The sequence below is a fragment of the Tachyglossus aculeatus genome, chromosome 10 (genome assembly GCF_015852505.1).
Source record: "Tachyglossus aculeatus isolate mTacAcu1 chromosome 10, mTacAcu1.pri, whole genome shotgun sequence".
In the NCBI taxonomy this organism is placed as follows: Eukaryota; Metazoa; Chordata; class Mammalia; order Monotremata; family Tachyglossidae; genus Tachyglossus; species Tachyglossus aculeatus.
In genome coordinates this window covers 7,036,134-7,050,536 of record NC_052075.1, presented here as the reverse complement: position 1 = coordinate 7,050,536, position 14,403 = coordinate 7,036,134, and the positions used below count along the sequence as shown (strand labels likewise).

The 14,403-nt window shown below is 42.4% G+C and overlaps 1 long non-coding RNA gene across 1 annotated transcript in view; it reads right to left on the bottom strand.

Moving 5' to 3' along the window:
- Window positions 1–14,403, bottom strand: part of LOC119933517 — a 34,399-nt gene continuing 19,996 nt past the window's right edge. The window contains exons 3-5 of the long non-coding RNA XR_005452557.1: window positions 1,897–1,937; window positions 1,199–1,404; window positions 1–419 (exon numbers count right to left, since the gene is read on the bottom strand). This is a non-coding gene — a long non-coding RNA (uncharacterized LOC119933517). The remainder of the gene's footprint in view (window positions 420–1,198; window positions 1,405–1,896; window positions 1,938–14,403) is intronic.

The window sequence follows — 14,403 nt, the reverse complement described above, 5'->3', positions numbered from 1 at the left end:
ATCAACCACTAAAACCAACTGAAGCTGCCTGATGGAGTTCTTGGGTGTTTCCATTGGCCCGCATTTGCTCTGGAACCTCAAATAATTGAAAACAAACCACGTTTGGATGTAAATTTAGCCATTTTTGTATGCTTGAATCTTCTTACTATGGAAGCATCCTCTAGAAAGTCGCTTGCACAGTCGTGCCATTTGTGCGTCAAGTGTCTGCTGCTGCTTGATTCGTGGTATAAGGAAGAGCAGCGTCAGTTCAATTAGCGGAGTTTCAGACTGCAGAAGGATAAACCCTGCATCTCTGAAATTACCTTTCAGTCGTGATCTGACAGAATACATTTTTCCATGCTGAGGGCTCTTATGTAAATTGGTACAAAGGATACAATTGGCAGGCTAAGCGCGTGTGATATCTTGATAACAGTCGGTGCCTAGAGATGTTTGCAGTGAACAGAAATTTGAAATGTCAATAATTACTCAACGATTGGGTAAACGCACCTGTTTAGTGGTTGCCATGCAATTCTGGATATGGATATAGACTGACAAAATTACTAGGATATTTCTTCTTAGAAAGTATGTTCCTAGAGGGCAAACTCTAGGGCCTCTAAATAGTGCAGTTTGACTGACAGTGATCATTTATTCTGAAGATAAAAATAATTTTTGAAAAAGACAGAAAAATGAGAAACTACACATACCACAAGAAAAGGTTCTCTATCAATTTTAAAAAGCCATTATTATCCACTCTGATTTGATTTGGTCAAAATTATGGAGCATGTATCGATACATAGATCTCAGGGGGGCAATAGAATTATCAGCAAAAAACCATAGATTTGCAAGAGACCAAATCGTGCCAGAAAACATGATTCATTTTTGCCATGAGATTTCAAGATCAGTAGATGAAAGAATCCCAGTGGATGAATTTGATTAGATTTGTTTTACAGAATGCTCATTGGATTGTGTCCCCTGAAATTTTACTGGCAAAACTGCTCTAGGAAGTCAATGAGCATCTTCAAATGTACTATACCAGATACACAGGATGTCAGCAGAATAACCCAATGCAAATTTAGGGAGGGGAAGGGTATACAGAAAATTATGGAGCTGTCATACCCAAAAAGGATAGCGGGTCATAGTCTTTTCCAATTAGCCAGGACAGATGTGCTCTGAAAGGGAGGAATGAATCTATTTCTAAAGTAATGAATTTGACACCTACTTCTCTTGTGCTCTGGTGATGCATCCCCGTATTTTTCCAGTTTTGCATAGTTTTGCATAGATTGAAGAATGTGAATGGCACGATGCAAGTCATAACATTAGACTCAATTCTTCTGAAGAGTTTCTCAGTCTAAAGTCTTGGGTCCAAGGTCCTTTAGTTGCTCCATCACTATCACCGATAAATTATTTTTGTGTCTGTCTCTCCTGCTAGATAATAAGATAATGGAGGGCAGGGATCAGGTCTACTACTCTACTACTCTCCCAAGTGCTTAGTACAGTACTCTGCATGCAGTAGGCGCTCAATAAATACTACTACTACAACTAATAAAAATAATTATGGTATTTATTAAGTCCTTACTCTGTGCCAGGCACTCTAATAAATGCTGGGGTGGATACAAGCAAATCAGGTTGGATACAGCCCCATACCACATAGAGCTCACAATTTCAATTCCCATTTTACAGATGAGGTAACTGGAGCACAGAGAAGTGAAGTGACTTGCTCAAGGTCATACAGTAGACAAGTGGCAGAGCAGTAATTAGAACCCATGACCTTCCAACTCCCAGGCTGTTGTTCTATCCACTACACTGTGCTGTTATTTGAGTTCCCTAAAATAGTTCTGGAGAATAGAGCAGTATGTTCTTCCGAAACACCACAGAGAATCTTCCCACCCTCACCATTCCCTTCGAGGGTAGTCTTACAAGGATTGTTTTCTTTGGGCAGCTGGAGAAGTCTACACCTCCTGCAAAAAAATAAAAAATAAACAAAATAAGATGAGCTAAGCTTTAGTTTTTGTTACAGTTAAAATAGATAAGCTATAGTTAGGCAGACATTAGTGAGAATGACCATTAACCAGAAGAGATAGAAAACATTTTCTGGTCACTTCTTTTCATTTTACTTCATAGTCACATCGTCATCCAGAGAGTCTGTGTGGACAAGCTGGGCTAAGTGGAGAATAACACTACCACTGAGGTACCATATCTTATCTTATCTCTATAAGATAAGGAGCCTCCTGGTTTTGGCTTTCATCTGGATGAATCGGTGAAGTGGAATGGTGGTCTTCCAATCACCTGCATCAGGAGAAGGTACCATTGTCCAAAATCTGCCTGGCTAAAATGATGATGCCTTGATGAACTCTTTGCCTAGAAGATCTAGGTTCACTTTCAGGGTGGTGGTGGGGAAAGGCCACCCCAAAGTTATGCAGTGATAAATCATGTAATGCCTTGAGGTTGGGTTTTATCTTACACCAGAGAAATACACCCCATTAATCAACCCTCCTGCTATTTTCCTTTTCATTTTCTATAAGAGACATTTTCCTCCCTATCAACACCACCTCAGTCTTATCTGGGTTAAGTTTAAGCAGCTATATTTCTTCCATATGCTGATTTCTGCTGAATACTAGACTTCTGGAACGTCATACAAAAAAAAAAAATTCTCCACAGTCCTGGAATCATTTCAGTCACTGTGCAGCTGTGTCGATTGCTCAGTCAGGGTCAGCAGAAAGACACTTCGGCCAGTGGTGCTGATGGCTGCAGGTAGGCCCTGGGGATTTCCAAGGCTGTGTGGCCCTGCTCCCTCATCCTGAAGAGACTGTCAGCACAGCCATTACCGCAGCTCCGTGAGCCGGGTTAAGACCGAGAAACAGGATCCAGGATGTTCCAGGTCAGCAGGGGATGGGAAAGTGCCAGCATCCTGTCAATCACTGTCCCTGGGAAGGGGAGTTTTCAGACCAGGAGGAAGAGTTGACATGGTTCCAGAGGGACTGAAGTTAGCTTCAGAGACAATGATACTGAAGACAGAGGCTTCGAACAATAAGCTTGGTTAATAATAATGGCATTTATTAAGCACTTACTATGTGCAAAGCACTGTTCTAAGCACTGGGGAGGTTACAAGGTGATCAGGTTTTCCCACGGGGGGCTCACAGTCTTAATCCCCATTTTACAGATGAGGTAACTGAGGCACAGAGAAGTTAAGTGACTTGCCCAAAGTCACACAGCTGACAATTGGCGGAGGCGGGATTTGAACCCCTGACCTCCCAAAGCCCGGGCTCTTTCTACCGAGCTACGCTGCTTCTCTGTTCTTGCTTGGGAGCACACTAGCATAGAGAAGAGCCTCCTGTAACCCTTCCTGAGACTCTATGGCTCCCAGCACCTCTGAAGCTAGGTAAATAGGCAATGGGATGGCTACTCACCTCTACCCTTAGCACATTCCAACCGCCTCGCATTCAGAGCCACCCCTCCAGGCAGGACCATCCACTTCATGGGATTCTTCCTCACATACCAACTCCTCCGGAGGAATATGTAGGATCCCTGACTGGATGCCTCTAGCCCTGCTCCCCCACCCCCACCCCCGCCAACCACTAAGAAGAAGATAATTCACCTCAGAATAATGATAATAATAATAATAACAGTATTTAAGTGCTCACTGTATGCTAAGAACCAGGGTAGATAAAAGTTAATCAGATTGGTCAGGGTACCTATCTCATATGGGCCGTGCAGTCTAAGAAGGAGGGAGAACAGATTTTCAACCCCCATTTTTACAGATGAGGGAACTGAGACACTGAGGTTAGGTGACTCTCCCAAGGTAACAGAACAGGCAAGTGATGGAACTGGGATTAGAATCCGTGCCTTCTGCCCCTGAGCCAGTGCTTTTTCCACTAAAGTGCACTCATTTCCCAGCATTTATTTCATTTTGTACATGTTTTTTCATGCTTCGATTTTACTGATGTTGGTTTTGAACGGTTTTCACTGTGTTAGTGGGTTTTGTACTTTACGGGGAACCTGACACTCTGCTCTTCCAGGCACTCTTTCACTGTTCCTTGTCCTTCATTTTATATTGTTTTGTGTGTTGTTTCATCCTTCCTTATTTGTCTGCTGCCCGTCCTTTCTCCCCCCACCTAGGCCTTAGAACATGAGCCTCCTTAAGGACCAGGGACCTTATTTAACTTTCACCCATATAATTTTTCCCCACTGCTTAGTACAATGCTCTGCACAAAGTAGATGCTTAATAAATACAATTGAAGCTACTACAGATCCAATGTAGGGGTTTTGTTTTACATCCACCCATCTTTCATCACCAAAAGCTGGGCTCAAACAACAGCATTCTTCCACAGAGTTCTGAAGCTGAAACTGACAGATTCTTCCCTAGACCTTACTAAAAGTAGTGAACGGATGCAGCGACTCCTTCTCCTGGGTGAGATTAGAATATTAAAGTAGTGCATTCGATAAGTCTATTGCGCCTCTGGTGTTTTCTCATACATCCTGAGATGTGTGTGAGGTGAGTCATGGCCCCAACGGGGGAAAACTTTGGCTCTAAGCATCACTGAATAATGTGCTCCTTGAGAAGCTAAGAGAGTTGAGCCATGTTTCATGACTGCAAATACTTTCAAAGTCATTCTTGCTGAAAGCAGGACCCCGGGAGAGAACGTTTCTGCCAACAGGGACCTCTCTAGCCAATTGAGAGGTTATGCATCTTCCGCAAAATTAGACATCTAAGAGCAAACTTTGGGAAGCCATCTGCATCACTGGATCACGGTGAAGGGGACTGAGCTCTTCTTAGTCAGGCACTGAATGGGATAGGTTGCACTTTTCTCAGTTGAAATTCCAGACTCTAAATGGATAGAATCACAAAATCTGTTTGCAGAAATAAAAAAAAAACCCAAAATCTAACACTTTGTAACCAGTGATCCCCTCAACTGAAGACTTTTGACACAATCTTCTGAGTGTATGGGAAAACCATCATGTCTTTCTCAATTCCTTCACCCCTCATAGCAAAGAAACTGAAATGGCCAAATGCTTATTGTTTTAGGGGCACTGAATTCCATTCCAGCTTGTGTTTACAGTGGGATCTTAGAGAAATTATCCTTATCCGTCAGTCAATGGTATTTATCCAGCATCAACAGTCTCCGTTAGTGCTTACTGTGCACGGAGCACAGTACTAAGTGTTGGGGAGTGTGATAATAATAATTATGGTACTTCTTAAGTGCTTAATATGTGTCAAGCACTGTTCTAAGCTCTGGGGTAGACACAACTTAATCAGGTTGGACACAGTCCCTCTCCCACATGGAGCTCACACTCTTAATCCCCATTTTACAGATGAGGGTACTGAGGCACAGAGAATTTAAGTGACTTGCCCAAGGTCACACAGCAGACATGTGGCAGAGCCGGGATTAGAACCCAGAGTAGAGTACAATATAACAGAGTGGGTAGACATGATCACTGTCCTCAAGGAGATGACTTTCTCTTTCTAATACTGTGAAATCAATACCTCGCCAACATTTACTTATCCTTAACCTTGTTCTAGACTTCTTGACAATCTTGACAGATTGCTGGTATTTCTGTCTTTTCCAATCTTGTCCCCCTTGCCTCTCTACTGCCCTGGGAGGCTTCAAGGTAGTCCCTAGAACCTAGGCAGGCAATCAATCCATCAATTAATCAAATAACCAATGGTACTTATTGAGCCTTTATTGTATACAAAGCATTGTTCTAAGTGCTTGGGAGAGTACAGTACCACAGATTTGGAGTAAACCATCCCTGCCCCTAAGAAACTTACAGTCTAGAGAAGAGCTTACAGTTTGGGCAGGGATAGGAAGGGAGTGAAGAAGAAGGGAAGAGAGGTTGGTGCAGCCCCTGGGCCTATCAGTAGACACCACAAGAGAGTACCATCTCATGACCAATATGTCCTGTCAACAGGAGCACAATGAATCATTTTTCAGTCCACCCATCATGACCTGGGATAAAAATTATCAGCGACAAACATGGCCAGATTGGCTACTTCTGGGAGAATCCTGGTTTTCATGCTTGGGATCAAGGAGGTAAGGATTTGAGGAGCCAATGAATTTCCTCTTCTTCCATGCATTATGATACTCTTATTTAGCTCCTGCTGGCTCTAAGACCCAAGCTCAGAGCCTGATGCACCTGTCCTGTCCCACGTTGGTCCCCACTGGCCCATGGGGGCATCATTACCCATGGATTTTCCAAATATCCTGATGGGTCAGTATGGACCTCGTAACTAGTTCCTTTATCACTGGGTGACTAACGAGACAGATGCTGTCAGCACAGATACAGAATCCATAGGGCTCTTTTCCAACCAGCCATTAGCATTTGCCTAGTACGGATAAACCTCTGACTCTGTTACTTCCCTCCCCAGAAAGCTGGGTGTATATCAACAACTTAGGGTACTAAGAGGGAAACCACAGTGCTTCTTATCTGAAATCCACTCTGTTTATCATGCTGGATGTAGTGGGCCTAAAGTAGAGTAAATGGAACTGTTATCTTAACCATAATATAGAATTTGTAAACACAGATGCTATAATTAGGGGCATGTAATGTATTATGTTATAATCTGGGACATATAAGTAGCCAAAATTTCTTCCTGACATTGGAGCTCCATGTAATTTGTTTCCATCCACAGGGATGTGGTAATCAGTCTTTTATAGACCCTCATTTTTGTTGTTCCCTTCCTGACCCCTTTCCATTATGATAACTTATATGGATGACCAACTTGATTGTAAATGAGAGCAGCATGCATTCAAAATGATAATAAATGAAAGGTGACACACTGTACGGCCATGGCCATCATAGAAAAGTCTATAAAAGGACTAGAATGTGAATGCTTTCATTCCCTTCCATCTCATCGATGTGTGACTTAAACACGTGGCCCAAGAGTGATGTCCTTTAATTACCTTTCCCAAAGCACATCTGTCCCTAAATTGTATAAAATCAAGTCAAACCTAAATCTACTGCATCTCCACTCAAGTTATTGAAATTTGGGTTTTTTGGAAGGCTCATAATTGATTTTTAATAGAGAAGTGAAACAGCCCTTCTTTGAGAAAAATAGAATGAGTGTGTTTCTTTTTTCAAGTGGGATAAGCTTAGACTTGATCGGGGTGCCGGATGTGTCAGCCAGAGTGTCATCCAAAGAAGAATTTTAAAACCGCCTCCCTGGGAATCTTCATATAAAGTCTAATATCCTACTGTCCTTATCATCCTTAAGAGCAGTGAAATGTGTTTCACCCAGAAAAAACAAAGGGCAACAGCTAATGAAAAAACAACTGATCTAGGTCTCAAGGACACTGAACTGTCTGACTAAAGAAGGTTAGAAAGAATCGCAATCAATAATTGAAATGCATGTTCCAGCGATCATACCACTGGCCAAATTCATAAACAAGAGGAAGTTTCCAGCTGCCTGTACATTCACTTGATAACTCTGAGCATAAGACCGGCAGAGAAAGGGAATGGTAGTGTGGGAATTGGGGATAAGGAGGATTCAGGACAGGAAAGAAATGTGACTAAGCTGTAGTGAGAAAACAGAGCAGTCAGGCCAACATGGGCTCAGGTCTATTGTGCCCAAAAGACATTTTTCACCCGTTAAGAGAAACCTAAAAAACTTTAAGGTTCGTTGTTGTTTCATTTGTTTTTAAACTGTAATGCCTGAGCCAGCCTTCCACCTCACTGTCATCTGGGGCCAGCAAGTCATCTGGGCCACTGGTTTGGAATTTAGTTTGGCTTTTGCTGGAACAGCAGAGAGTAAATGAAGCTTTCGGTCACCATCACACCAACTAAATCTGGGGACTGCCCCCAAAGACGATGCCTCCACCATCCAAGGGCTGATAAATCATCACTTCCCAGAAACATCTACGGGAATGAAAAAGGGTGCGGGAAGGCCGCTGATGCCAGTCTAACTGAGAGTGACAACTCTTCTCCAACAGTGAGAGTCAAATGTGTTGTAACTCTATCCTCTTGCCATTCACGGATCACTGCTGGAATGTGTCTTATAAACCGAAAGCTGAGCACACTACCGTAATTCCAGAAGTCTCCCATCTGACTGCAGACTTGAGCATTAGTAAAGTAACACCACCAACACACATCAACACACACACATACACACACACATACACACACGTGTGTCTCCCACTTACCCGTGCTGTGTTTGAGAGGTGAAACCAATGTTAGAAATAGTAGTATTAATAGTATTTATTAGGCATTTACTGTATGAAGGGTGTTGCCCTAAGTGGTAGGAAAGAATATGCAAATGAGAATTAGACAAGGGCCCTGTCCTTTGGGGGCCTCACAATCTAAAAATACAAAGGGGCAGAGAGCATTGATACATAAGGAGAGATGTGAGCCCCCTTCTAGACATTGTTGGGTAGGGACTGTCTCTATACGTTGCTAACTTGTACTTCCCAGGTGCTTAGTACAGAGCTCTGCACACAGTAAGCGCTCAATAAATACAATTGAATGAATGAATGAAATGAAACATCTCTTACGTTCATTAAAAAGCTGTATTTTAGTCCCACGAATGTATTTCTTTGCAGTATTTTCCCCATAAATTACAACTTCCACAAGCCAGGAATTGTGTGATGTGTAGGTTTTGACTTTGCAGTTTCCTCCCTAATGATAAAATGATCTGACATAGCACAAAATGCAAATTGTGTGCTATTGCCTTAAATTGTTCCAGCTGATTTAGCTTGTTCCCTGCATTCATTATAGCTAATTATTGTAACAGGTTTTTATTATTCATAATTACTTTTTGATGTTGCAATGATCATAAATTTTAAAAATTCTGATCATCATCAGTCACCATTCATGCTTGTCAAATTTTTTTACACAACATTTTGCATGCTTGTTATCATCAATATGTTTGTGGGCTGCTATTATTCATATCTTTGGGGCCTTTTTGGGGTGACAGTGCTACTTCTGAAAGCCAACCATTTTTTGTTCTAATGACAAATGGATGCCGTGCTTAATTTTAGAAAATCCAATTAACAATCACCTATTAAATGTACATATTTTACTATGTTAACCGTGTCAGGTTCGTGGCTTCATGTAGAGAGAAATTTTTCACTAAAAGCTTGACTAAGCAAAAAAGGATTCCTAATGATCAGCTTTAAAAATGAGTACAGACAACAACTTCAATCCCTCTTCTAGAACTGGAAAAAAAGAGGTAAGAAAAACCTCGAGGTAATTGGAGATAGCGCTGCTCAAAATTTGCCACCGTCCTTGAGTTCCGAGAAGGAATTTGGAAGCTTATGTTCTAATTTGGTCCTGATACTCTGGAAAAGTCTTCAGCTCAACAGGTTGGCAGCATCATCAAAGGTCTTGGAGCCAATAATGCAAACATCCCTCCATGCTGCTGGCTGCGTTCTAGAAACTCGTCCAAGAAGACACGCATATATGATAATGATGTTCAGAATCAGTGAGGGGATCGAGGACTCAATATGTGGCCGAAGAAGATTCAGATTATGCATCAGTCTGCACCTCACAAACCCCGCCATGCGAAAAATCTTGCCAAAGAGCAGCTCTTCTCCAAAGGGCTCCTTAGCAGTGAGGTTCTGGTACAGTTATTTTCTCCCTTCTTCATTTCAAGTCTGAAATGGAATGATTTCATTTCTCAGATGAATTTGAAAGTTTTCCCTATTGGAGTGCTGTTCATTCATTCATTCATTCAATCATATTTATTGAGTGCTTACTGTGTGCAGAGCACCGTACTAAGCACTTGGGAAGTACATGTTGGCAACATATAGAGATGATCCCTACCCAACAACGGGCTCCCAGTCTAGAAGGGGGAGACAGACAACAAAACAAAAGATGGAGACAGGGGTCAAAATCGTCAGAACAAATAGAATTAAACCTATATGCACATCACTCTCTTCCTCCCTTCAAGGCCCTACTGAGAGCTCACCTCCTCCAGCAGGCCTTCCCAGACTGAGCCCCCTCCTTCCTCTCCCGCTCCCCCCCTCCATCCCCCTGCCTTACCTCCTTCCCTTCCCTGTATATATGTATATATGTTTGTATGTATTTATTACTCTATTTATTTTACTTGTACATATCTATTCTATTTATTTTATTTTGTTAATATGTTTGGTTTTGTTCTCTGTCTCCCCCTTCTAGACTGTGAGCCCACTGTTGGGCAGGGACCGTCTCTATATGTTGCCAACTTGTACTTCCCAAGCGCTTAGTACAGTGCTCTGCACACAGGAAGTGCTCAATAAATACCATTGATTGATTGATCATTAACAAAATAAATAGAATAAATATGTACAAGTAAAATAAATAGAGTAATAAATCAGTACAAATATATACAAGTGCTGTGGGGAGGGGAAGGAGGTAAGGTGGGGGGGATGGGGAGGAGGAGAGGAAAAAGAGGGCTTGGTCTGGGAAGGAATCACACTGTATCTGTTGTGAAGCCACCCTAACTACAGGTAACAGTAACAAAATAGGAAACAGAATCATACTCTGTAACAATAACCCAGAAATGGTGATCCATCTGGAAGCTCCTTGAGGGCAGGAATCTTGTCTACTAATTGTATTGTATGCTCCCAAGCACTTGATAGGGTACACTGCACAAAACAGAGAAGAAGCGTGGCCTAGTGTGGATAGCAGATGGGTCAGGGAGCCAGAAGGACAGACCTTCGAATCCTGACTCTGCCATTTGTCTGCTGTGTGTCCTTGGGGAAGTCACTTCACTTCTCTGTGCCTCAATTACCTCATCTGTAAAATGGGGATGAAAACTATGAATCTCCTTTGGGACATGGACTACATCCAACCTGATTAGCTTGTATCTACCCCAATGCTTAGTCTAATACCTAACACACAGTTAGCCCTTAACAAATACTATAAAAAAAAATAGATGCTCAGTAAATTCTCCTGCTGGACTGATTGATTATGCACTATCCTTGTGTCTCTCCTTTCACATTCTTCTGACACTCTTGCTTGATCTCTGGCCGGGTCACTGTCCTTTATCCTCTTCTACATTTGGACTATCACCTATGAATTTTGGTTTGTGCCCTTAAAGTGCTTTTATTCATTCAATCGTATTTATTAAGCCCTTACTGTATGCAAAGCATGTACTAAGTACTTCGGAATGTGCAATACAGCAATAAAGAGAGATAGTCCCTCACCCCACCCCCACGGCATCCTTAAACCCTGCTGCTTCCACTCTCTTAATTTATTTTAATCTCTGTCCTCCCACAAAACTATAAATTTCTTTAGAGCAGGGATCATGTCTACCTATTGCATTATTCTCCCCCAAATATTCAGTACAGTGGTCTGCACACAGTAAGGCTTAGTAAATACCACTGATTGATTGACTGCCAAAGGGAAAAAAAACACAAAGAAACCCACAAATCACTGGTTTTTGCTGGGTCACAAGTGCCACGGGACTGGTTGAGTGAGGAAGCCAGTTAAAATCAAGTCACAAAGGAGGATTTGGATTATCTGAGATTCCCATAGTTTCAGCATCTATTCTCAAGCAAGCAGGAAGGTGGGGTGCTCAGAATCAAGGCAGAGTAGCAATTCAGGGCTGTAACAGTTGTTTTATATTATGCATTGGTCTATTCAAGCTTTTTAAAATCCAGTGCTATGAGCATTTAAACAGCTTCCACAAATTCTCAACAACACCCATAAAAAGGCCTTCAAAGCTAACCAAAAAAATTTTAAATTTGTTCCTCCTAAAAATCAAAAGAAGCAGACTCCAAAGACAAACTTTGACCTGTGTCTTTGATAGGGAAAAGAGTCAAGCAATGGTATTTATTGAGTCCTTATTTTGTGCAGAGCACTCTATTAAGTACTTGGGAGGGTAGAATGGAATAAATAAGAGGAGCAGGGAGGCTTAGTGGAAAGGCACAGGCCTGCGTTCAGAGGACTGGGTTCTAATGTGAGCTCCACCATGTTCCTGCTGTGTGACTCTGGGCAAATCACTTCACTTCTCTGTACCTCAGTTACCTCGTCTGTAAACTGGGGATCCAATATCTGCCCCGCCTCCTACTTAGATTGTGAGCGCTGTGTGGGACAGGAACTGTCTCTAACCTGAATATCTTGTGTCATCCCTAGCACTTAGAACAGTGCTTAATAATATAACAATAATAATAATGGCATTTATTAAGCGCTTACTATGTGCAAAGCACTGTTTTAAGTGCTGGGGAGGTTACAAGGTGATCAGGTTGTCCCACGGGGGGCTCACAGTCTTCATCCCCATTTTGACAGATGAAGGAACAGAGAAGTGAAGTGACTTGCCCAAAGTCACACAGCTGACAACTGGCAGAGCTGGGGTTTGAACTCTTGACCTCCTACTACAAAGCCCATGATCTTTCCACTGAGCCACGCTGCTTGACACATAGTAAGCTCTCGACAGTTATTGTAGACACAATCCTTGCTCTCAAGGAGCTTACAATTTAGTGGGGGAGATAAACCATGAGATAAATTACTGGTGACGAGCCTTACAACCTTTCCAGAGGAGGAAACGTTGAACAATGGCATCCCGACATGATAAACATTGGGCACGGCTGGGCAGTGGCAGGAGGGAGCAGAAAAGCCTCACCATATAAGTGCATAAGTGAGGGGAGAAGCAATGGCTGTTTTCCCAGAAGCTCTTGCTCTGGACTGATTCATCTGTGTCCCTACTTTTTGTCCTTTAGGTAGGGTGGTCATTCGTCTGGATTTACACCAGACAGTTGATTTTTTCAGCTAGTCTGTCCCCTATCATGTACTTGATATGGCAGTAGATGACTTTATTTAACATTTCTGGTCACCCTCTGCTTCCTCCCTGCAGCGCAGAATCAATGTTCCTGTTTACAGGGATCGGCGAGGGGAATATACTGACTCTTGTGCAAGATCAAGGGGAAATGTTAGGACACACTCTAGGTCAGGGGTATGCAGCCTGTGGCTTGTCAGTCAGTCAGACAATCATCATTTTTGAGAGCTTACTGTGTACAGAGATCTGTACTAAGTGTTTGAAGAGTACAGCCTAACAGTAAAACAGACACATGCCCTGACTACAACAAGCTTACAGTCTAGAGGCCCGGGAGCCATCTCTAGCTCTGTTCGGGACCAGACATGACTATCAAGCAGGGGTGAAGGGCAAGGGGCAGGATATTGAAAACTGGCATGTCCATGGAGGGAAATAGGCGGGCCATTCCAAACCCTCGTAGTCACAATGAAGTGAGCTGCTTCCGCGGTAAGCTTGGCTCTTTGCACCCCAACTGCTCAGAGGTATTAGTTTGTTTGTGATGCACTAAAGGGTTGCTGACCCCTGATCTAGGTTCTGTTGATTTCCACAGAATGTTGCCCATGACATCATAACGTTACCCTGTATTTCCAGTCTAACACAAACAGTGCAACGTGCATCTGTTACTTCCAAGGAGAAAGTGCCAATGGTGACACTGGGCTGGAAGCATTGACCCACCAAGCCCTTTGTTGGGGAGGAATTGTCTCTATTTATAGCCAAATTGTACTTTCCAAGCACTTAATACAGTGCTTTGCACACAGTAAGGGCTCAATAAATACAATTGAATGAACGATATAGCCAGCCATCTCACCTCACCAGCTCTGCCTGATTTTCATTCATTCATTCAATCATATTTATGGAGTGCCTACTGTGTAAAGAGCACTGTACTAAGCACTTGGGAGAGTACAATACAGCAATAAACAGATATATTCCCTGCCCACATTGAACTTACTGTCTAGAACATTAGTCCTGAACTAATAATGAGAATAATAATTATGGTATTTGTTAAGTGCTCACTATATGCCAGGCACTGTACTAAGCACTAGGGTGGTTACAAGTTAAGCAGGTTGGAAATAGTCACTGTTCCTGTGGGGCTCACAGTCACAATCCCCATTTTACAGATGAGGTAACTGAGGGACAGAGAAGTAAAGTGACTTGCTCAAAGCCACACAGCAGACAAGTGGTGGAGCCAGGATTAGAACCCATGACATTCTGACTCCTGGCCCATGCTCTAGCCACTAATCCATGCTGCTTTCTATTGTCCTAATGTGCTGAACATTAGTCCAAAAATACTTTGAACAGTACGCCCCTGGATACCAATTTGCTATCAGCTTATGGTAACAGGGACAGCAATGCAAAAACAGAGATAGAAGGAAGCATTCAGGCTTTCAATATATATTCCACTATTAATCATTCCATTTCTGCCAGAAAGTTGCCCTGAACTGAAAGACGCTAAACATGATTATTATCCTTGGACTAGCTTAGATGACAGATGGAAAGCAGGGACTACAAATTTCATGATTTTACCGAAAGAGTAGATAAAATAGAATACAGGCAAGTGAAGTGAAATTTTTCAGGTCCATCTGGTCCCAAGGACAGTTTGTCAGATTCAGGGAAAAAAATAACCACTCGTGTTTATAAAACCACTGTATCTCTGACATCAACTGCAGAGAATAAGGAGGTTACCGGTCATGGTTGACTAA